Consider the following 24,248-nt stretch of genomic DNA (forward strand, 5'->3'; position numbering starts at 1 on the left):
AGATATCCGTGATGGACTCTCTCGAAAGCCATCATTATTTATTTCTGCACATTTGAGCTGTGCATGTGTAGATGGGCCTGGGGTTGAGTTAGTTGGGCAGTGGCATGGGTGTCGGTTCAATATCCGGCGTATCTCGTAGTAGGGGTCCTAAGCTAGGCGTCTTGGAGCAATGGTAACATGGACATGGGGTTTTACCCAGCTTCGGGCTCTCTTGAAGAGATAATACCCTACATGCTGCTTTTGATTGTTTTCATATGGGTGTAGTACAGAGTACATGTATCTACCACGAGATTGTAGTAACGAATATGAGATATCTATTGACTAGCCTGGCCTCGGTTTATATAAGACACCGGAGGCCTAGGGTTTAGGAGAGTCCTTGTCTTGGGCGCCAAGTCTTGTGGAGTCTTCCTGGTATGCGGCAGGGGCTGTCCAAACTGGCCCACGAGTAAATGGCCCTGGGGGTCCTCGGCCCAATCCAAGAGATCGGGAGCCGACGTGGTGAGTACCCCCTAGTCTAGGACACCATCAGTAGCCCCCTGAACCGGTCTTCAAGTTGGGGACGCTCCTCGGTTCTTCTGAACTGCTCTTCGTCTTCGGTCGTCGGTCTTGAAAACTGGTTCAACAAATCTTCCCATCATCTATCTTGAGGATTGCCGAGATAAATCTGAAGAGTTTACACGTCGGGTATCCGAGGAGCCCTTTAAGTCTTCGGCCTTTCTCAATGCCTTGTTATTTTTACGCCCACCTCGGGTTTGAAGTTGTCCCCGGGTGGCGGTGTCCTCTTGCATCTGAGCTCCAACGCCGGACTACAATCGAGGTATCTTTTGCAACAGAGCACCAAAGCTGGACCGCTCCCGAGCTCCAACACCGGAATGTATCCGAGCTCCAACGCCGGACTGTATCCGAGTTCCAACGCCGTACTATGTCCAAGCTCCACCGCAGAACTGTATCCGAGCTCCAACGCCAGACTATATCCGAGGTGTCATAGATCACCTTGGTTCAAAAAAGTTGAAGGAGTTTGAAGGGAGTTAGCCGAGCTTAGTGCCGGAAATGCCCTCTATAGAGCCAGCCGCTTGCATCCGAGCTTTATGCTTCCAAGATGATGCACCACCTCAGGCTTGGGATGATTGTTTGCAGATTTTATTTCCAATTGATGCAATTTACTTACTGACGTGATATGTGTGTCGGCCTAAAATTCCGAGATGCACTTTAGAGGAGATACTGATCGGCGGATGGACCCTTGAGAGAGGGTTTTGAGAAGTCTCCATAATATACTAGCTTGATGCCAGATAGATCCATATGGTACCTATTGTTGTCCGAAGACGCGTTTGTGCATAGTTCGGTTAAGCCAAACACTGAGCTCTTTGAATTTTTCTGTGTTGAGCAGGCAATGCAGTAGCCCCCGAGACACTGGTCGGGTGGCAACACCAAATCAGGGGATCAATGTACCCCTTTAATATTTGTAAATAATAAGCACGAAGCCTAGTAGCCCCCGAGCCTTAACGTGGGCACGGGTGGCCGAATTAAGGATCGATATTCGAAGTAAAATCACAAATTATGTGTAATGATTCTATGTATCCAAGTACTCTACATCATTAATGCTCGGATCCGCATTGTACAAAACTTTGTTGACCGACCATCGGCTTCAACCTCCTCGGCCAGTAGCCGGGGAGTGTTTGTCCCACTTCATAAAGCCTTTACAAGGGCAAAAATTTACGACAAACAAGGCAATCCGGCCATACGGTTTTATAAACAAAGGTACACGGAGAGATATGTTACATTAATTTTTAACGTAAGAAACATCTTCCAAAGAAAATAGTCCCGCTGCCGGTTCCTTTCTTTGGGTTGTCATGCCAACCATGATCATGAAACCTCACCTCCGATCAATGCAGGAGAAAAATATTGAGGATTTAGTTCGGGGAAAGTTCCCGAACTCTATGGTATTAATGAACCAAAATTATCACTTCCCTCGTTGTCGACCAATGTGATACTTTAAGATTGCTAGCTTTCGCCTTCAACTAGTCTGAGGTACTAACTCGGATGACCCGGTAGTAACAATCACAGAGGTGCTCCCTTTACCGCCTAGTCGAACAATCGGGAACGTAGGGGTAAGCACAAAAGCCAGGCAACCTAGCTTGGCCAAAATCTTAAGTCAAATTGATGCATATTTATGGCTTTATAACGATGATTACAGAAGGCATCCCTCGTATATTAAATACAAATGTTGATGATATGTTTATTTTGACTCTGTTGCGACCGTTTATCAGTTGAAAGTGGCCCATCATTGGCTTCCACCCCCTTGTAGATGCTACGCAGGGTGTTTCCATAGTAACAAAACAACCCTTAGTCGAAGTCTCGGTGCCCCAAGGCGGTTGTGTTAGCAGAAACGAGGCAATCAGGTATACTGGCTTTATAACTTTATCTTAGTCATAGAGTTGGGAGACCAGTTACTAGCCCCCGGTTAGTGTTCGGCGATAGCCGAGGTCAAGCTGTAAACACTTAGGCCAATGTTATGAACGGCCCGTCATTTAACACAGTCATCGGATCGTTGACCAGTTTACAGTTATTGTGACAGTTAGTTTTCGGCTTTCTCCACTGAGGTGCTTAACCATGTGAGCTGGAAGCACAATCACAGTGGTTCTCCCTTTGCACACCTAGCCGAACAAAGCGGAACGTAGGAGGCAAGCACAAGGGCCGGGCAACCCAACTATTGACCGAAGACACAATTCGAAACCAATGCATATATAGCAATATCCGAGAATGTTTTTGCCGAATCTCTAAATGTGTCCGGCGTTGCACTGCGAGACTAATGCTGGAAACACAAAAATAGTTTAAAAGTGCCATGGGCTTGGAAAACCAAAAAACTTCAGCAAAAACTTGACGTCCGAACTAGATCAAGTGTTTGATGCCAATCCGAAAATTGGTCTTAGAAAAAAGTGCTTATGTCGTACTTTAATATGACACATCCTATCTCAATACTTCAAGCGGGTCAGCCTATGGCTTGAACCTCTTATCCCGAAGGCGGAGCAATTCTCATTAGGTCAGTTTAGCAAACTAAACTCTAGCGGCTTTGAGAGAGAAATTAGGCTCCCCGGCTATTGACCACACACTCGCGTCGAAAAAAGGAGTGATAGAAAAGACTTTGCAACAACTAAGAAGAAGAACACTTATTACAAAACAGTTCATATAAATTTAAGAGCCCCCAAGTGACTTGGGTGAAAGAATTTTATGTATAATGATTGTATGTACCAAAGTACTTATATCATATCTGTGTTCACTTGAACTTTAAACGCATCTTAACCGACCGTCGGCTTCTCCCTCTTCGGTCAAGAGCCGAAAAGTGTTATGTACTCCACCTATTGAGAATATCGTCAGTGTTTCCAATAACCACGCAATCAGGCCATAAGGCCGTAACAGACAAAGCGCGCTCAGGAAACTTATGCTATATTACTGACGAAGTGTAAGAAGCATCTTCGAAGAAAATAGTACCCCCACCGATACCTTTCTTCGGTTGCTCATTGTTACTATGAGACTTGTGCAATAGATTTTTTGTACTCATGAGTTCCGTTGTGTGCCGATCATGATTGAAAACAATAAGAGCGCTAGCTTTCGGCTTCACCCAGTCTGAGGTCCGAGCTCGGATGACCCGATCGTGACAATCGCAGAGGTGCTCCCTTTACTCCCTAGCCGAACAATCGGGAACGTAGGGGTAAACACAGGAGCAAGGCAACCTAGCTTGTGGAACACTTAAGTCAATATGGTGCATATTGTGGCGTAATACACGAACAAGGAACGAAGCCGTGCAAGTATAATCATATGCAAGAGGAAAGACTTCATAAAGGAAGCCCTTGGTTAAACGGGGTATTTGAATTTGTGTGTCACAAACAAGGTTTTGACAAGGAAGTTTTTCACAAGCAACTTTTTGCCAAAAAAGTATAATACTTGGTCGAATCAAACAAAATTTAGAACTGGTAGTTTTTGAGCATGAAAGCGACTTAGCTGGTTAATGTGTTCGGCATCGATGATGCGGTCCGAGCTTGGTGCAGGACAAGGTCTCAGCCCCCAAGCCCGATGTGGCCGAGCGAAGAGCTCGGCACTCCGAAGAGGTGAAGCCCCCAAGCCCGATTTGATGGAGCAGGTCGCCGGGTGACACTGGAATCTCCGGCCGAGTAGGTTGATGAAGCAACGATGCGGGGTTGCAAACACAGGGCAGCGCTCCAAGGCGATGACATAATTCAGTCGATGGAGGTGGGCGTCGAGGACACCATCCCGAGGGGATAGTGCGGCCCGATCTAAGTCAATTGCATGCACAGGTAAAATAATGCAAACCAAAAAAAGATAATAATAAAAAAGTTGCATAATTAATTTATGCGAAAAAAGATTGGTAAGTATGGCCTGAGCGTTGAGGCTAGCTCGATGGCGCGTTGGCGTCGTGGCACGGCGATGTCGGCGAAGGCCGGCCTGCCCATGTGACAAACAGAGGCTGGCCGGACAGATGCCAGGTACAAACGTCGGCAGAATTTCTTTGCCAAAATGATGCAGTACAGGCCAACAAAAAATATTCTGTGTATAATAATGCTAAACAAATAATTTGGAAAAATACAACCTGAATGCCAGCAACGACAACTGTAGCAGACCGAAGCAAACGGACGAACTGATCTGTGCCGAACATGATGCAAAGCTAATCCTCGATATGCGCAGTAGCACTTTTATTCTGCGTATTTGTCCGAAAAATAGAAGACAGCTAGCGGTCGACTACATAGGTATTGAATTAAAAGAGAAAAGAAATAAATCTCCCTGTGGTGTGCTCCGCCGAGCTGGATTTCGATCGTCCCATGTGTCCGTCTCAACACGATCTCCTCGGCTAGATCGTTGTTGGGAAGACCCGTGCAGGGAACCTGCAACTCTAGGCTGCTACTCCATGCGTGTGTTTCTTCAGGGACTACACACAGGCTAGCGCGTCTTCATGAGTTAATTGTGCTTCTAGTAGCTGCTGCAGAGTCTGGATCTGACGTACTGCCAGGCGACGGGTAGAGTTGGCATAGTTAGAATTTTCTTGATCCTGGTCTGACTGCGAGCAAACTAGCACAATTCGGCAGCCACGATTTGTGAAAAAGTTGATTTACACAAAACGGATTAATCGAAAAACATCAGATTATACTGATGCCACTTGAACAGGCCGATTAGCAAGCAAGAGAACTAGTACTAATATTAAATTGATCTCAACTTCTAGTATAGGAGAGAGTACTAGTACAAAGAACGAAACCAAGTCAGATACTTAGCTTGGGCAGCTTTACGTCATGAAGCTTTTTGGAATCTGTGCACATGGGCGCTTCTTTTGTGGCCTTGCACGATGCTGCCGCTGGGTACTTGTCCCTGTAGGCGTCTGCTTAGGGTGCCGCATCAGCAGATTCTGCGGCGCGGTTGCTGCTGGAAGACTATCATTGTTTAATCTTTTTTGATGAGCGAGGCGTGATGTCAAATTAGATCTAGCAACTCGCATCACATCAGTTCGGCAGTATCCGATTGAATTCTCTACCGAATACGATCCGATCTATAGACAAAACAAAAGGGGCGACAACAAAGATCCTTTTCAAACAAACCAGTTTGTACAATACTAATCTAATTGAAAAAACATCACCTGATCATCGATTTTGATTCCCATCGATCCACGATGAACACCTAGCAGGCTCTCAATGAAAGCACCAATGTCGGTTCAATATCCGGCGTACCTCGTAGTAGGGGTCCTAAGCTAGGCGTCTTGGAGCGATGGTAACATGGACACGGGGTTTTACCCAGCTTCGGGCTCTCTTGAAGAGATAATACCCTACATGCTGCTTTTGATTGTTTTCATATGGGTGTAGTACAGAGTACATGTATCTACCACGAGATTGTAGTAATGAATATGAGTATCTATTGACTAGCTTGGCCTCGGTTTATATAAGACACTGGAGGCCTAGGGTTTAGGAGAGTCCTTGTCTTGGGCGCCAACTCTTGTGGGGTCTTCCTGGTATGCGGCAGGGGCTGTCCGAACTGGCCCACGAGTAAACGGCCCTGGGTGTCCTCGGCCCAATCCAAGAGATCGGGAGATGACGTGGTGAGTACCCCCTAGTCCAGGACACCGTCAATGGGTTCATACAAGTAGCACAAAAACATTTTTGGAGTATAGGCTTTTGCCTATCCAACCCTGCCTACTAGAATTGCCAGTTGTTGAAAGGAAAAGTGAAGGAAAAACATAGGAATTGGAAAGTTTCCTATGGTACTACTATTAATGCATTTGGTTCAAAGGAATGGAGCAAAGGAAAACTATAGGATTTGTTCCTTTTGTATCTCTTTGAAAGAAAAATCATAGGAATTTTAATATCCACTTGACCCTCCTTTTCAAATTCCTATTCATGGAGAACAAGACTAAGTGATAGTAGCATAATAGCATTATAACTGTACATTTTCTTGTGGTTTGACTTAATTCGACCATGCTTCTTTGCATTCTTGTGACCTTCCAATTCCTATCAACCAAACACCCAGATTGACAGAAATCATGTGACTTTAAATTCTCTATTTTGCACATGCATTCCTATACCATTACTCTGTATTTCCTATCTCTGTGTCGCTAGAATCCTCCAATTCAAACGAGACCTTACAGATAGTTGTCAAAGAAAACCTTGTGTGGTTTGTCCTGCTCCTACTGTGCTGTCGTCCACCCCAGCTCAGCTGCTCCAATGACAGAAGCGTCCACCACAGCAGGTATCCGCCCTCCAGATTGTCTTTTGCCGCCTCGGATCTTCTCCCCCACCGCCGGTAGCCACGACAATTGCATTACCATCATCAACTGAGCAGATGACCTCAAGGACTCACGGGTCCGCAAGAGAGGTCGCACTCTTTCGTGTTTGCTTACATTATGCATCGCTTAATATTACATGCTACGTTATCGTCCTGTTCACCGGTTAGACTCTGAGTCGGCTCCAAACTAATGATGAAACTTGAGTTTTTAAATGGTTGTAGGGTACATATCGGGGTTGTAATCAATAGTATCTATCTACTATCTGGTTAATCTCTGGTGTCTACTATGAGTTCCATGTTGGGTGGGAAACAAACAGTAAAGAAGCCATTATCTGTATTTTTTAACTAAATCCATTCTCTGCCTACTATCATTGGTTTTGGGTCTATCCATAGGTTGCTACCATCAATCTGGATTTCTGCATGCACTCCTGACATAATCTCACTATGTTTTATTCCTAAGCATGTTAGTTATTGTACATAATGGAACTAAACATGTAGAGAAAAAGAGATGAGCCTTGCGTAGCAATAAAATCTCATGTTGATGTCGCTCCATGGTAGCAGCAAAGGCAGCCCCCTCCACCCATTTCAGATTGTAATCGAGAGGAAGATAATTGTTCTAAGGGGGATTCAGAAGGAGCAGACCACTCCTATTTACCCCCTGAGGTCTTCGCTCTAACTTGGCATGCTGATGTTGGTCATCTCATGCATATGGTGCCTTGCATTGCTTACTTTATACATCAAATATGCCATCTTCTTAGTTTAGACATGCTTTGCGTGAATGTCATCTGTTTAGTTTCTATATCGTATATGTGAATTATGCAACGCCATCTTTGTCACATCCCTAGTTCTGGTATGACCTAGACTAGCTAGTCATGTCTGCATCATGTTTAAATTTCAATGAATTTGAAATGGGGACGTGTGAAAGCCTCAGAAATCATTTCTGGAAATGACCAAGATAAAAATTGCTTCAAATAGGTCCAAGAAAATGTTCATGTTTCTCTCTGAAAATATTGGCCAGAGGTAAAATTCAAACCAATATTTTTAGGAGCTCATAAATATTTATTTTGGGCATTTGGAACTAATGCAATAACTATTTGCATTGGATTTATATATGTTATATATTTTATATATGTCCAATAATTCTGGGTAATTGTGAGGGGCTTTGGAATAATTCTTCTAGCCCCTGCAAAAATTATCAAAAGCAACAGAATTAATTTTGTTCACATCCCTAGTTCTGGTATGACCTGGACTAGCTAGTCATGTGTGCATCATGTTTAAATTTCAATGAATTTGAAATGGGGACATGGGAAAGCCTTAGAAATCATTTCTGGAAATGACCAAGATAAAAATTGCTTCAAATAGGTCCAAGAAAATTTTCATGTTTCTCTCTGAAAATATTGGCCAGAGGTAAAGATTCAAACCAATATTTTTATGATCTCATAAATATTTATTTTGGGCATTTGGAATTAATGCAATAACTATTTGCATTGGATTAATATATGTTATATATTTTATATATGTCCAATAATTCTGGGTAATTGTGAGGGGCTTTGGAATAATCCTTCTAGTCCCTGCAAAAATTATCAGAAGCAATAGAATTACTTTGATTCAAAAACCAAACTAAAACAAACGTCAGAAATGGAAAACAGAAGAAAAAAAGGAAAAAGATACGTACCTAGAACCCACCAACTGGCCCAGCACTGTAGTTGGTGGCCCAACCCACCAGTTGACGGTAGTCGTCGTCCTCCTGGCGCCACCAGGACGAGACACACGATGCCCGCGCGTGCGCCACGCACCTGCCTACCTGCCTGTTGCCTCCACGCTAGCACGACGCTGTGTGTTTTTTCCGTGGTGCTGTCTCGATCGAGCCCTCCCTCTCATTCGCTCTCTCTTCCTCTCCCTCACACTCTCTCTCTCATGGCCGAGTGTGCTGTCGGCACCGTCCAAAGCCGCCGCGGCCACAGCCACCCCCTCGCCCCTCCGTCATGCTCACGAGCTCCGCGTCGTCGTCCTGCGTCGTCTCCATCAGCCACGCATCGCCGGACGCCGTGTGAAGCCACCTTCACCCTCGTCTTCAACCCTAGGCACCGGAGATCGCCACCGCTACCTCGTCGACTCCAGTGCCTCCCCGACCTAGCTGACGACGCCATTGAGATCACCGTGATCTCCTCCTTCCTCCCCCTATCCCCTCACTTCCGCGTGTGCTCTAGCCCCGATCCCCAACCGTGACCGAACCTCCTCGCCGTCGGTCATGAGGCTGCTGTGCACAGAGCCAGCAAAGCTCGCGTCCGAGCTTGCCATCGTGCTCAGCACGCTCCCAGGATCACGCAGCAGCCGCCCGTTCTTTCCCTTGTGCCCTCTAGCCTGCGCCCGCTCGGAGTCAAACTCCAGTCGCCGCCGCGAGCTCTGCTCCGGCGAGCTCCGACCACCCCACAGCCACCCGCGTGTTCCACTGGATGCGCGCAAGCCTGGGCGTCGCGTAGGTGGACTCCGCCGCGCGGTTGGTCGCTGAAGGGCAATTCCCATGCGCCCCCGCCGCATTCGGCCTCGCCAGGAGGCTAAACGCCGGCGGGTTTGACCCCTCGCTGACCAGATTTGACCCCCTCTGGGTCTATGACAGGTGGGGCCCGCCTTGACTAACTATAGTTTAGGACTAATCTTAGTGTTAATTAACACTAGTAACTAACTATGTCACTGACATGTGGACCCCACACGTCAGGTTTGACCTGGTCAGCGTTGCTGACTTGCTGATGCAAGCATGATGCAGTGCTGACGCAATTAATCATTTTCTGGTTTTAAAATAAATCAGAAAATTACAGAAAATGTTATAAACTTCAAAAATTCTTAGAAATTTCACCGTGCCTCAGATTGAAATAAATTATATATGATCAGAAAAATTCAATCTATCCATATGTACAATTTTCATGCATGAAAAATGAAGTTATACCTACTAAAAATATGAAAACACATAAATGGCATTTAGAAAAGGTTTAACTTGGATTTGCATTTGAACTTTCGTTCAAATGGACTTCATGCAAATGAATGCTAGTTGCATTAGCTCAAACAACATCTCATCTTCATGCCATGATCATGCATCATATTGTTGCGTATGCTTGTGTATTGATTGTCGGCACCATCCTTCTCGATAGGTCCTACTCCGAAGAGTGCTCTAGAGTACCTGTCTAAGGAGTAGTGCCCACTGTTAATCTACCAGGCAAGCAAACCCCCTTGGTCATTCCGATACAATCCCACTCTTTTATTGCATTATGACAAGAATGATTGAACTTCTACTTTATGTTGCGGTAGTTGAACCCATTCCTCTGCATAATCTGTCATTGGCATAGTAAATAGTTGAAACCCACTAGCATGTGTAGGAGTTGATTGAGCCATGTTGTGTTTCTACCATGCCATGTCTGCTATTCCTTAGAGTTGTGTCAGGTCTGATTCATTGGGAATGGATTGGAGTGTTATGATATGTTCTGATGCTGAGAGTTAAGTGTGTGAACACGAGTTGGTAAAGGTAGCGGTGAGAGGCCATGTAGGAGTACATGGTGGGTTGTCTCACTGGAACCGTCCCTAAGAACTGAGTTCTGTGTATGTTGTCCAACGACTAGCTACTACCACACATTCGGCTCCGGGAGCTCCAAGCTCTCTCGACTTATTAACCGCCTTGATCTCTATTCAGGATTTGCAACTAGTTTCTGGTGTTTGTAGGTAGTGCTATTTTTCTACCAAGTGTCACCCGGCAGGGTGGACTTGGGACAGACTAGGCACCATGGCCCGGTGTACCGAGTGGCACCCAGATGGTTGGCTCGGGAACCCTGCACACATTGTTTGGGGCGGTAGTGGAACCTCAGCCGGACTCCCTCCGGATGGAATCTAAATAGGTGATAAACCTGGACTAGAGACTTGCATGGTTAGTCAGGTCGTGGCCGACACCCTCGCCACGCTTCTACTTGAAGGTTGCCGAGATACATGACCTGTACATGGCGGTAAGTGGCGAGAGCGTGTGTGAATAAGTACACCCCTGCAGGGTTAACATGATCTATTCGAATAGACGCGTCCTCGGATATGGACTTCTTGGATGCTTACGTGGTACATAGACAACTTGAAGTGGATACTCTAAAATGCGCAAGACAAGTGCGAGTGCTATGGATGGCCTTCTCGTAGGGAGATGGGAAAGAATCCATAGCGGTGTATTTGTGTGGTGATTAGGGGACTTGTGTATGCTTTCTTACCTCAAAGAAGTTACTCGTAGTCGTAGAACAGGATAGCCACTGAGTCAAAGTTGGCTTGCTGCAACTAAACCCCACATTGCCTTCTTGATACTAATGCATGTATGATAGGATCTGATGTAAGTCTTGCTGAGTACCATTGTACTCACGTTGCTTAATTTACATTTTTGTAGAGGAGACTTCAGTCTCAATAGTAGTATCGCATGGACTTCGGCAAGTAGCTTGTTACCTTAGCTTTGATCTTGTACCCTTTGGAGTGTCTTATAGATAGTCAGGCTCCTCAGCCTTTTTCATTTGTAGTTGTCTGTACTGGGACATGTTATGCTTCTGCTTGTTGCTTCTATGCTCTATATGTTGGGTCATGTGACCCCTACTTGTAATACCATGTTATGTATGGCTCCTCGGAGCCTTTTAAATAAATAATGAGTCATAGAGTTATGTTGTGATGCCATGTTGTATCTACACATATCGAGCATATTGTGTGTATGTTATTTAAATGCTTTGGTATGTGTGGGATCCGACACCTAGTAGTTTATTCTTGGTAGCCTTCCTTATGGGGAAATATCTCCTAGTGCTTCCACTGAGCCATGGTAGTTCGCTACTACTCCAGAGCACGTCGGCTGGCTGGCATGTATCCTTATTCGTTCTTGGGTCTGTCCCTTCGGGGAAATGTCACGCGTTGTTCCTTTAAGTCCTTGTAGCTTGCTATGACTTGGGTTCATACGTTGATGACCGACACGTTCGTTGCTGGGTTATGTATGCATGTCCATGTAAGTTTGTACCACCTTGGGTTTACGACTAGTCATGTCGGCATGGGTTCTCTGTTATATGGATGCTAGCGACACAATCACATACGTGAGCCAAAAGGCGCAAATGGTCACGGCCAAGGTAAGGTTGCAGCCGTGAAAATATCGTGCGTGAGGCTGCAAAGTGATATGATATGTTACATGCTAGATCGGTGTGACTTAGGATCGGGGTCCTGACAATCTTGTTTAGCCAGGCATCATATATGTGAATTTTGCAATGCCATCCTGCTTAGTCAGTCATCTTATATGTGAATTATATGATGCCATCCTTTTTTTCATTACGCACTATATTTGTCAACAATGTTAGTACATTCAACTATTCTTCATGTGCATCAGCCATTTGACACGGTGATGGAAAAATTAGGAGTGAAAAAAGGTCTTATGTGCAGACTATGCTATCTGGCAAAGCGCATATCTCGATGGTTACGGATAGCTCCTCAAAGGAGGATTCAGAGGTGGATGACCAGTCCTATTACCCCCCCCCCCCCAAGGTATATGCTCTAACTTGGCAGGGTTATGTTGCTCATATCGTGCGTAGTGTCTTGCATTGCTATGTGATTTGCTTAGTTTAGACATGTTTTATGTGAATGCCATATGTTTAGTGTCTAATTACCATATATGTGAATTATGCAATGCCATCTTGTTGCAAGACATTATATATGTGAATTATGCAATGTTATCTTGTTGCAAGGCAATATATATGTGAATTATGCAATGCCAAGTTGTTTAGCCAATCATCATATATGTGAATTATATCATGCTATACTTTTTTACTATTACAAATTCCATTTGTCGACAATGTTTGTATACTCAACTACTCTTCCTGTGCATCAGCCATCTGAAGCGGTGATGGAACTATCTGGAGTGAAAACAAGGTGTTCAGAGCAGACAATGCTACCTGCTGAAGTAGACTTCTTGCTGGTTATAGATAGATCCTCAGAGAAGGATTTAGAGACAGATAACCAGTCCTATTTCCACCATGAGGTCTCTGCTCAAACTTGGCAGGGTTATATTACTCATATCATGCATATGTTGTCTTCCATTGCTTAGTTTTTACATCATATATGTGATTGCCATCTGCTTACTTGCTTAGTATATAAATCATACATTTGAATTATATCATGCCACCATGTTTACGCAGACAGCATCTATCTGAATTATTGCATGCCAACCCATTTAATAAAGGAATCATATAGTTATATCATCTCATCATGTCTAGTGTTTACAGTCATCGTATTTTGAATTATGTCGTTCTATCCATGAATTATATATCATGCTATCATGTTTCCATAGGCAACATGTATGTGAATTATGGCATGCCAACCTATTTAATAAACACATCATATAGTGATACCATGTCATCCTATTTACATAGTCATCATATTTTGAATTGTGTCTTTCTATCATGTTTAGTTAGCCATCATATATGTGAAATTGTGTCATGCTATCCCGTTTAGTTAGCCACCATATATGTGAAATTATGTCATGCTATCCTGTTTCGTTAGACAACATAAATGTGAATTCTTTCATGCCCTCTTTTATTCCCCACTATCCATTGCACCTGTCAATCACAGAATGTCTATACATTCAATTAGTTTTCTTGTTTATCAGCCATTTGAATTGGAGGGGGTGATGGCAGTATCTAAGGGAGTAACAACACGGTCTTCAAAAAAGATAGTGCTACCAGTCGATGCAGATAGAACCACGATTGTACTTGCCCAAGAACCAGCCCACCACACATAACCTAGACTCTCGCAAATTGTACCCCTACTCAGTTGGACAGAGAACTAGCTACACCCCTTCTAGCCCTAACCCCATTAGAGAGTAACCCAGTTCCAGCTGACACAACACTGTCTCCACCACAGAGCACCCAAACACGAGCAGTTAGTAAGGCAACTATAGTGCCCAAAGCACGAGGACCACCACTCCGAACCCCAAATAAACTCTTAAAGTAGAATAAGAATTGTTCTCAGGTTAGGTTATATAGCTATGGTTCATACTCCTTTGCTCTTGCATCACTGTATTCGCACATAACAACTATTTTCAAATTTGAAGAATGGAATTGAAACTCCAATGGTGCAATAGGTATGTTTTAAACCTGTTTCTTTAACTAGTTTGCTGTTGTAACTTCCTCTATATTGATTTCAGTTTCAATTGAATAAACAATTATGTTCTCATGTCATGCACATTACAAGTGTTGTTATTGTTGTGTAGTTTCCCACTTATATTTTGCCTATGCTGCTTTGTCTTAAACAAATGTTATTTGAACTATGTCTCTATCTTGATTTGGCAAGAAAAACTAGAATGATATAGACCATATAGTGACCATGATACATAGATATATGTTTGTTTCATGCCGTTATCCTATCCACTTTACTACAGAACTGATTTACACAAATGAGTTTCATATAGAACATGGTAAATCTGTGATGTGTATGCTTGTTTCTCTTTTAGAATGCGGACAAAATATTGGAGAAGAGTAACCCGTTATGCAATGGTAAAGGAAGTAATGCAGATAAGGTTCAAGATAGTGAGACATTCCTGTTGGTCTCCAAGAAAGAGGATAAAAATTATCTCGACGACTGTGAGACAACCCCAAAGTCCTATCTTGATGTAGTGTTCGAGTTATTGGCCACTACTGCTGGCACAAGCTCTTCGAACTCGCTGCCTGAATCAGTTCGTCTTCTTGAGTCTCAACTTCAAGTTGAAAGACATCGATCAGATGTGCTGTGACATGAAGCTGAAGGACTGAGGAAGTCCCTGCAGCATTCAGATGCATACTTTGTGGTGCAACAGCAAGCGCTGGAGGATTTAAGAGCCAAACAAGAGAAAGTTAATAAGCTTGCTAACCATCTTGCCAACATGCTGGGTACCCAGGATATTGCTTCTAGAGCTCTCCTAAAATGGTTTCCGTTCTGGACTTGTTTTGCTGCGGCGTTTATTTGCACTCGTCGCCAACTTTGACAACCAGTGTATGTGATATGGTGCTTTGTTCCCTATATTTGCACTTGGTGGCGAACTTTGATGCCCAGAGGATGTAATATGTGTAATAGACGTAATAGCCTAGCGTTAGTTGCTTGCATATTTATTTCCTTATTGTCTTCTTTAGTTGTTTGCTTCTAGTCACTGCAGTTCTTTTTCCGCATTTTTCTAGTGGCCACAATAACCTATTTTTTATAACTAGGCCACAATAACCATGGGCAACATACAAACCGTTGTAACCATGGTCCTACTACCTGCTATAGACCATGGCCTCCTACATGTCGTAGGATCCATGGGCCCTCGATGGGCCGTATAACCAATGGGCCTTCTATAGGCCGTATGATCGATTGGCTAAACATGGGCTATACTATTCGTGGACCAATAAAGGTCCACAAAATGGGTCGTAAATGGGCTAGAGTGGAAATCGTGTGTTTATGGCCCAACCATAATGGGCGTTAATAGGTCGAAATGTATAACAGGCTTAGTTCTATCAATAGGCATCACTGGTCGTTAATGGGCCATATTTGATGACGTTATGAAAACAGCCCAATGGGTTAACGGGCCACAAACGGACAGTCTGTAACCATGGGCTAAATTTGGCCCACAAGTGGTACAGGCGAGTAACGGACCGTAAGTAACCGAATGCTGGAAATGAGCCTAAGAATAAATGAGCCCTTAGAAGGCCGAAAGGTAACACGGGCTGGAAACAATCCAACTGAATAATCGGCCGTTAACGGGTGTAACGCGTCACACTATTCATTATGGGCCAGTTTCACCATGGGCCTTTAATGGGCCCAGAGTTACAAAGGGCCTTGTATGGGCTAAAAGACGGCATGGGCCATACATGGGCCAGAAGTTACAGTGAGCTGGAATCATATTGGACGACCCAAATGACGCTACTGGGCCCAATTAGGATAGGCCATAACGGGTTGTGAGTTAGCGGGCTGTAAATGGGCTATATGCGAACATGCCGTTAACAGGCTTTTCTTGGGCCGGCCCGCTACCTTTTGACCAAGTCAAATGGGTTAGCCTTTTCACCTAAATGGGCCTCTATTGGGTCGTGCCACGTGTCGACGTATCATAGGCGCCCCCCGTCCAATGAGTGGATGACATCTGTCCCAACACTGACCCAACACGTGGTTCCTCTGGCCATGAGAATTTTACACGTGGAAAATCCCCATTGGTCTGGGCTATTAACGGGTTATCGGATCCAAACCAGAACCCCATAGATTAACGACGACCTGTTACGATGGATGCCACATGTCGGTTACCTTTGACGAAAGCACTTCCATGACGCATCATTTATTGTCATGGAAGTGGACACTTCCATGATGATAATTTTGGTATTGTCATGGAACACTTCTATGATAGCACAGGTATGACTATCTTGATTCTGTCCTAAAATCGTCATGGATGTACATGCATGACAGAAAATGTGACCTACTATGAGAAACATGTATCATCACGGAAGTGTATTTTTTGTAGTGATATAGGTTACATCTTGCATTCTTTTCTAGCTTGTACTACTTCTAATTTGTTGAAATGGACTTATGACGAGACATTTTTAACTTGGTAGAGTGATATTCGTTGCATCTTTCATTGCTTCTAATTTGTTGAAATGTCTTCTGCTTAGTTTACACATCATAGTTGTGAATATGCAATGTTGTGAATATGCAATGGCACCAATGACGAGAGACCTTTAACTTGGTAGTGTGATATTGTTTGCATCTTGCATATCATTATTTCTTGTAGTGCTTCACATTTGTTTAAATGCCAGTTAGGACGAGACACTGTTAACTTGGCGGAGCGATATTTGTAGCATCTTTCATATGGTTTCTACCTTCTATTGCATTGCTTCTAATTTATTGAAATGTCGTCTCCTTAGTTTACACATCATAGTTCTGATTATCTCATGTCGCCCTGTTTTTCGTACATACTACATCCTCCTATCATGCGGTTGTCTAAAATCAAAGTCCAGTTCGTCTGTATCACGCATCAACTTGTTTTGGAGAACTAAATTTGTATTCCTTTTTCTTGTCGACTTGACTTGACATGGCAAAGGGAAAGAGGAAGGAATATAGAATGGCAGGGGATGGTGTTAGTACTCAGGGACGCATGGAAATGGAAGCAGGAAAATTATGCAGATTCTGCTGGTACTAATGGTGCAATAGAAGGTCAAAGTCCACCGGAAAATTGTACAAACAAGTTATCCCCTGCTACACCAGCTACAAAACAATCCAAACAGAAATGAATAGCTGCCACCAAACAAGCAATGATAGCCCTAGTTTTTGCAACACCTTCTTCCATAGTACCAACATCTGCACGAGTTACTCGTCCGGTAAGTTTGCTAGTGGCAAGTTCCCAAGCTCCCTTTCCACCTGACACTACTTCTGATGCACTCTTGACACAAGACAAGTTGGCAAGATCTTATGAACCTTGTAGCTTCAACAGCAAGAAGGTAATTGCTCGAGTCAAGTTATTGTTGCATGCTTCTTTATATGTAGTCTCGCAGTTTTATGTACACTAACACTTCCCATGTTCGTTATTGAACTAGCACCTAGGCGCAAGAGGAAACAGACATCAGGGATAATGCTTGCCATGTTAACTAAATCTAGAGGAGGAAGAATGGAGATACGTTTTGAGGCAGGTTTAAAAAGGCTACATAATACTACAGAGTCAGCCAAGTTAGTATCAGAGGCAGCCATTGTCGTTAGGTGTCATGTGTGTATCCTCCCAACATGGATTCAGTACAGGAATGACAAAGATGAAACCCAGTTTTACACCTTCCTCGACCATTTATCTGTAAGTATAGTTATGTATGTAAATTAGTAATATCATCTTGCTCTATCCCATACTTTCTAGGTTGTTGGTAATGAGACTCCCATAATTTTCAGCAAATGAGGTTCAAGTTGGATAGCCAAGATGATGCAACCAGACAAGCATGCACCCATGTTTTCAAGTCTGCTCTATGACTGTATCGGTATAACTTGAGGAAATCTCACTTTGAAGGAAAGGCTAACAGTGAACTTGCCCAAACATCTCCAGTGGAAAATATATCAGATGAAGACTGGAGAGGCCTTGTTAAACACTGGTCTGATCCAAAGTATCAAGTATGTTATATATATGTGTGATCAGATCACATGTTGAACTTCTATTTACGCATGTGCATCACAAATCTATCTTCTTGTAGGTGGACTGTTCAAAGAACAAGGCCAACCATACAAAAGTGAAATTCCAACAGATGACAGGATCTCGTAGCTATATTGCACACTGCGAGGCTCTTGTAACTAGCTGCAATTTCACTCTTTTCATTGTGCCATATTATCATATCTATATTAAGTTATTCCAAATGCAGAGGAAAGCCCCCAAGGAACAAAAAGTACCTGAACCAAATATTGTGGAAATCTTCAAGGACTATCACACCAGCAAGACGAAGGTCATGACTACACCAGTCAAAGCCTCTATTGTAAGTCCATGATCCTCATGCCTTTTAACTACTACTTACTCTGACTTGTGCATTTAACTGAACGGATTGCAGCCAATGTCTATTATTCTTTTCAATTTTAAACACAATTGTCTTAGCGTATCACTGAACCTTACAACGTTTAAAAGAGAGGAGTGATGTTCCTTTGATCTTGATCTGTAATCTAGTCCGTGCTGGACTTGTCTACACAATGTTACAATTGCCTTTTGTCTGTTCTCAGTTGTCTTGTGATATGATGATGTCATATTATGCTTACCGTATTATAAACTTGCCTCTTTATCCTTAGCTGTCAATACAATGTGAAGAAATAGACAATGCATTAGCCATGGTACATGGTCATATGTTTGGAACCTGGTTTTATTATGTAATTTGCAGTAAAATACAACTAATATTTTACACGAGTTCACCAGAATAAGTTCTGTATATAGACCAAAGCTATTTTGTTTTGTTTTGCTGCCTCCTTAATATCTTATGTTGTGGTACTACTAATGTAAAAACTCTAACTTTTCAGCTAGCTACGGAACAAATGGTGAACCGCCACCTTCTGAAGATGACGAGGCAACTATAACCGCAATGTCACCTCTTGTTGCAGTGGGTCAGTACCTGTCCACTAGCAGTGCCAAAAGCACATTCCTGGGCAATACTGGGTTGGTTGTTAAGGCAATCTCGTCCAAACTGCCTCATGATCAAGATATGCAAGCTCAAAACAATGTTATATTTGCACTCACGACACAAGTCCATTCCCTAACACAGACCCTTTGTGAAACAAGGACAACCATTGTTCGATGTCGTCAAGATATGCATGGTTTTAAACCAGACTATCATACATTTTCTATGTTGTTCAGAAGACCCTTTGTGAAACAAGGACAGCCATCGTTCGATGTCGTCAAGATATGCATGGTTTTGAAACCAGACTATCAGACATTTTCTATGTTGTTCAGGAGCCTACGTGATGTGGAGCATCCTACAGACATCACCATGTTAAGAGTCCATTTGGCAAGTGACACGTGCGACATCTACTTCACATACACAAAGGTGAATCATCTCCTTTTCACATGCTCACTTGACCCCTTTGAGGATGGTATATTACTTGGCATTCCTCTCGTGTGCACGCATAGGTATTGTCGGAGCTTCACGGATGTCGAGAAGGAGTGCAAGCGCCAAGCAACACCAACACCATCCACGAGGGAAGGGTGTAAGCGAAGAGGGAAGAAGACAGAGTTGCGGAGTCTATAGCGGCCGGACGACCGATGTGCCACTGGACGTCTGACACCCTACAACGCCCGGACGACCGACGTCCACCAGACGTCTGACACACCCTCCACCAAGCTAGAGGAACATGCTATAGCGGCCGGACGACCGACGACCATCGGACGTCAGACAAGTCCCAGTGACCAAACGACCAACACCGATCGGAAAAATGGTGCCACCTGTCCAGAGAAGAAACATAGGACTTCCGACGTGCAGGACGACTGGCCCCCCTCGAACCGTCGGACGTCCGATAGCGACCGGACGTCCAGTACCTGCGTGTGCGTAGTCGGGGGCCCTAAGCCTTGTGATGTAGGGTGGAACCCTATAGCATCGATCTTTCACGTTTGGAGCGGGATCCCTCGAAGAACACGATGAACACGGGGAAGAACGGGGAGAAATCACAAGGGGAAACACTCAAGAACAAGTCCAAATCACACATCCACTAGACAATCAAACACACAAGATCACAAGGTACATGAACAACAAAGGGAAAGATACAAGGTAAGGTTCATCTCCAAGAGGAGGTCTTGATGATATCCTAGATGGATCTTCCCACAAGGGGGTCTTAATGATATCCTGCAGGATCTTCCCACATGGAGGTCTTGAACTCCATGGGAGTGGTAGTCTCTCTCTCTCAAGAGTAGAGGTAGGAGCAAAGCTCACCTAAGAATGAGCTATCATATTTGCTAACCCTAACTAGAGGAAGGGGATGGAGTATATATAGGCTAGTCCACGAAGGGGTAAGTGAGGAGGGGATACATGGGCCTTTGGCCCGACTCTGCACGCAGGCAGGCGCCGGATGTCCGGGCTAGGGGCCGGATGTCCGGGCGTTCGCGGGAGGCCGGATGTCCGGGGCATGGGCCGGATGTCCGAGCTGGTGAGGTCGGCCTCGGTGCTCTCTGGATAGGGGCGCCGGATTTCTGGGCTTATGGCCGGATGTCCGTGTTGTCGGGAGGCGCCGGATGTCCGGGCTTGCGGGCCGGATGTCCGGGGCCTGTAGGTACTTGGCGGCTGGGCGGCTGCTGTGGGTGAAGCTCCAGGGGCCGGATGTCCGGGGTCCTGGCCGGATGTCCGGGTCCTGGGGGTTGTCTCCATCTTCTTTCGTCGTCGCTTCCAGGCTTCCCTCGCGGATGGTGTAGTTGTTCCTTGGCGCTTGCACTCCTCCTCAACATCTGTGAAGTTCCGACAATACCTATGCATGCACACGGGAGAAGTGTCAAGTAGTATACCATCCTCTAAGGTGTCAAGTGAGCACGTATAAAGGAGAAGATTCACCTTTGAGTATGTGAAGTAGATGTGGCACGTGTCACTTGCCAAACGGACTCTTGACATGGTGATGACCGTAGGATGCTCTGCATCATCCCCTCCCCCTTGGAAAAGATCCGACCTCGGATCGAAAACCAAATCACCATGGGAAAGAGATGGCGGTGCCGTGTCAAAGTGGTCGATCACCAAGCACTCATCGTCTAGTAGCTCGAAATGTGCACTCGCCAATGTCACACAATTTTGTGATTCCTTCAAAAGGAGCAAATAGAACAAACACTTGGAAAAACAAATGTGGTTAGCGTTAGTGCAAAACCAAGCATTCAAGAGGTGATTCACCAAACAAGTGTTGTCATCAAGCATAGCATAGGGTGTGACAAAGGATTGTGACATGACATGTAAGCATATGAATTGAGCAAAATCAAGGTCATCATGGAAACAAGCATGTAAATGTGAGGTAGAGATGCAAGTATGTGTGACAAGAGAATAAGCATCTACCTCAAGGTCATTGCAAACAAGCATCAAACACTCAATGAAAGGTCTATGGTAGGCATAAGAAGTATTCACAACACCAAATAGGATGAGATGTCTTAAAACATGGGTCAAGTGCAAGACAATCCAAGCATAATGTGCATAGGGTGTAGTGAATAGTGCGTGGCACTCAACACAATAGAAAGAGAAATTGTTCATCATGTGTGAGGCAATCAAGTGAATCATGTGACAAGCAAAGGGACATGGCATATGTGAAGAAATGATATTGGTGAAACCAACCATATGATAGTAGCAACACAAGGTATATATGTCATGAAACATGGAAATGTGGCAATCATAGGTGAAAGCAATATCTCGAACATGCGTGCAAATTGTGCAAGCAACACATGAAGTATGATCCACAATATCCAAGCTCAAGAAGGATGTCACCTTGAAAGCATTTCCTTGTGCATTCTTCACATTGCCGAAGTGGAAGCAAATACGGTGTAGAAGCTAGTCGTGGTAGAATGTATGAGGCTCGCTCTCAAGAGCACGAATGGTCAACTCACGTGAAGTGGAAGTCGACACAAAGTCCAAGTATCCTACACATGCACAAAACAAAACAAAGAACGTATGCACATGGTAGATAAACACATCATCCATCATGATGGTTCTCATCTTTTGCACATAACCATTAGAAGCACAAGTGCATGAATAATATGATGCAACAATGGCAATATTCATGGCACTAGGTATATGGTGCAAAGAAGTAAGACAAGCATGCTTCACAAGAATTATGTCAAAATCTCCAAATATATGCGAGAGTGCTATGGGGGCAATCTCATGAGCAAGAAGAGAATCATTGTTGCACTCAATACATGGCAAATCTAGCATGAGAGAGGCAACACATGGAGATATATGACACGAAGCAATATGAATCATGTGCAAAGCATATAGATGGTTGTCATCAACCGCATGAGATGAGCAAGTATGAATCATTGGTGATGCAACATAAGCAGGCATTGTAATCAAGTCGTGCAAACTAGTGGAGCGAAGATGCAACACACTAGAGTAAATCATGGCAATCATGTCATGTGAGCAAATAATAGGCAAAGAAAATGCACATGACATATCGCAAGCACGAACACAAATCAAGATGAAAGTATCATCATAGGAATGGTGCACAAAAGGAACATGGCAAGAACAAACAATATCTCCACCAAGCTTGCAAATACACATACAAGTACTAGAATCAATCATCATGTGTAATGCAAAGCATGGGTCACAAATGCATGTCAAAGGCATAGGAATGAGTATATCATGCAAAGTGAACATGGCAAGATGGGCATATGATATGTAATGAACAATAACCCATAGCCAAGTGAGGGCCATGTAGAAGGAATGCGCGGTCGTTGCGCGAAGAGAGCTGTGGGAAAGACAATCCATGGGATCCCAAATCATCGTTGCTCTCTAGAGCTCGTTTTGTCAACTCGTGGGATTGCGAGGTTGACAAGTATTCATGGGTACCTACACAAAAGAGATACAAACCAAAGAAATTGTGTGCATGGTAAATGTACACATCATCCATCATGATGTGTATGTGCACATGTGAATTAGCACAAGATAAGCATCGCTCAAAGAAATTTGATGCGTGGTATAAGAACATGTCATCCATCATGAAAGAGTAGTTATTGTGTATGACACGATGGGGACACAAATTGAGAATGCAAGTATATGGCGCATCAATAGCATGTTTATTCATGTGGAGCATATGGTGCACACAATTATTGGGATCATGCAATGAATGGGATGGATCAAAATCTCCTAACATGTATGAGGAAACTATGGGGGTCTCCTCATGAGCAATATCGGAAACATCATATGAAGAAAATGGACAACATCCAAAACAATGCATATCCGAAGCTAGGTGGTCATGGCATGGCATATGAGATAAATGATGCAAAGGGAGCATATCAATATCATCACAAGAAAAACAAATGCCAATAACCATGGGCTTGTCATCTATGCCATAAGTGCAAATTGGGTTTATTTTAATGGCATATGCATAGTCACTATGAAGAGATTGAAAATAAGACATATGGTTGATCTCATGCATAGCATATGACAAGTCAAGCGGATTATCAAACATGATGTGACCTAAAGAATTGTCACAAGAAATCCTATGTAACATGGCATCACAACTAATAGACTCCACATGAGAATCATCATATTCATCATAAATGGGCAAATCATCACATGGGGAAATCATACTAGCATGAAGCATGGTACTAGGTGGATCAACATCATGCAAGCAATCAATGTCAAGAATGTCCACTAGTGGGACTAGAGCATCACTGTCACCTATGTTACCTTTGTCATTCCACTCAAGTGGTGTAGGTGAGGTGGGAAAGACCAAATGGTGGTCATCTTCATCTTGATGGAACCATGTGGGGGGTGCATCATATTCCACCATGGCCATCGTCTTGTCCAAAGGGAGGACGAAGTCGTCGAGGATCGGCGCGTCATCATAAATGGGACCTAGCACCAAATGAGAAGACACAATAGAGGTAGAGGTCAAGTTGTTAGAAATGCAAATGGCCTCACGAGACCTATCAACTATCTCACTCTCTCTATGTGGTGGTTCACTCACTCCCTCAAAATAGGTGCACTCAAACTCACGTATGGTGGAGTCACTCATCTCACTCAAGTGGTGGGGGTTGTGGCTCTCCTCACATGGGAATTGTGGGCAACTCATCATATATGGGGCTAGTGGTGAAGTCACTCTCACTCTCAATATGGTGGCACAAGTCACTCAAGTCATCATACGTCGCCGTGGTCAAAGGGAAGATCCCATGCTCAACCATCTCGTCATCGTCGCCGTGGATGAAGGCCGAAGATGGCACATCATCACTCTCCTCCATGACCGAAGGGAAAATCCCATGCTCGATCATCTCGTCACCGTCGCCGTAGATGAAG

Source organism: Triticum aestivum, chromosome 5B (assembly GCF_018294505.1).
Source record: "Triticum aestivum cultivar Chinese Spring chromosome 5B, IWGSC CS RefSeq v2.1, whole genome shotgun sequence".
Lineage (NCBI taxonomy): Eukaryota > Viridiplantae > Streptophyta > Magnoliopsida > Poales > Poaceae > Triticum > Triticum aestivum.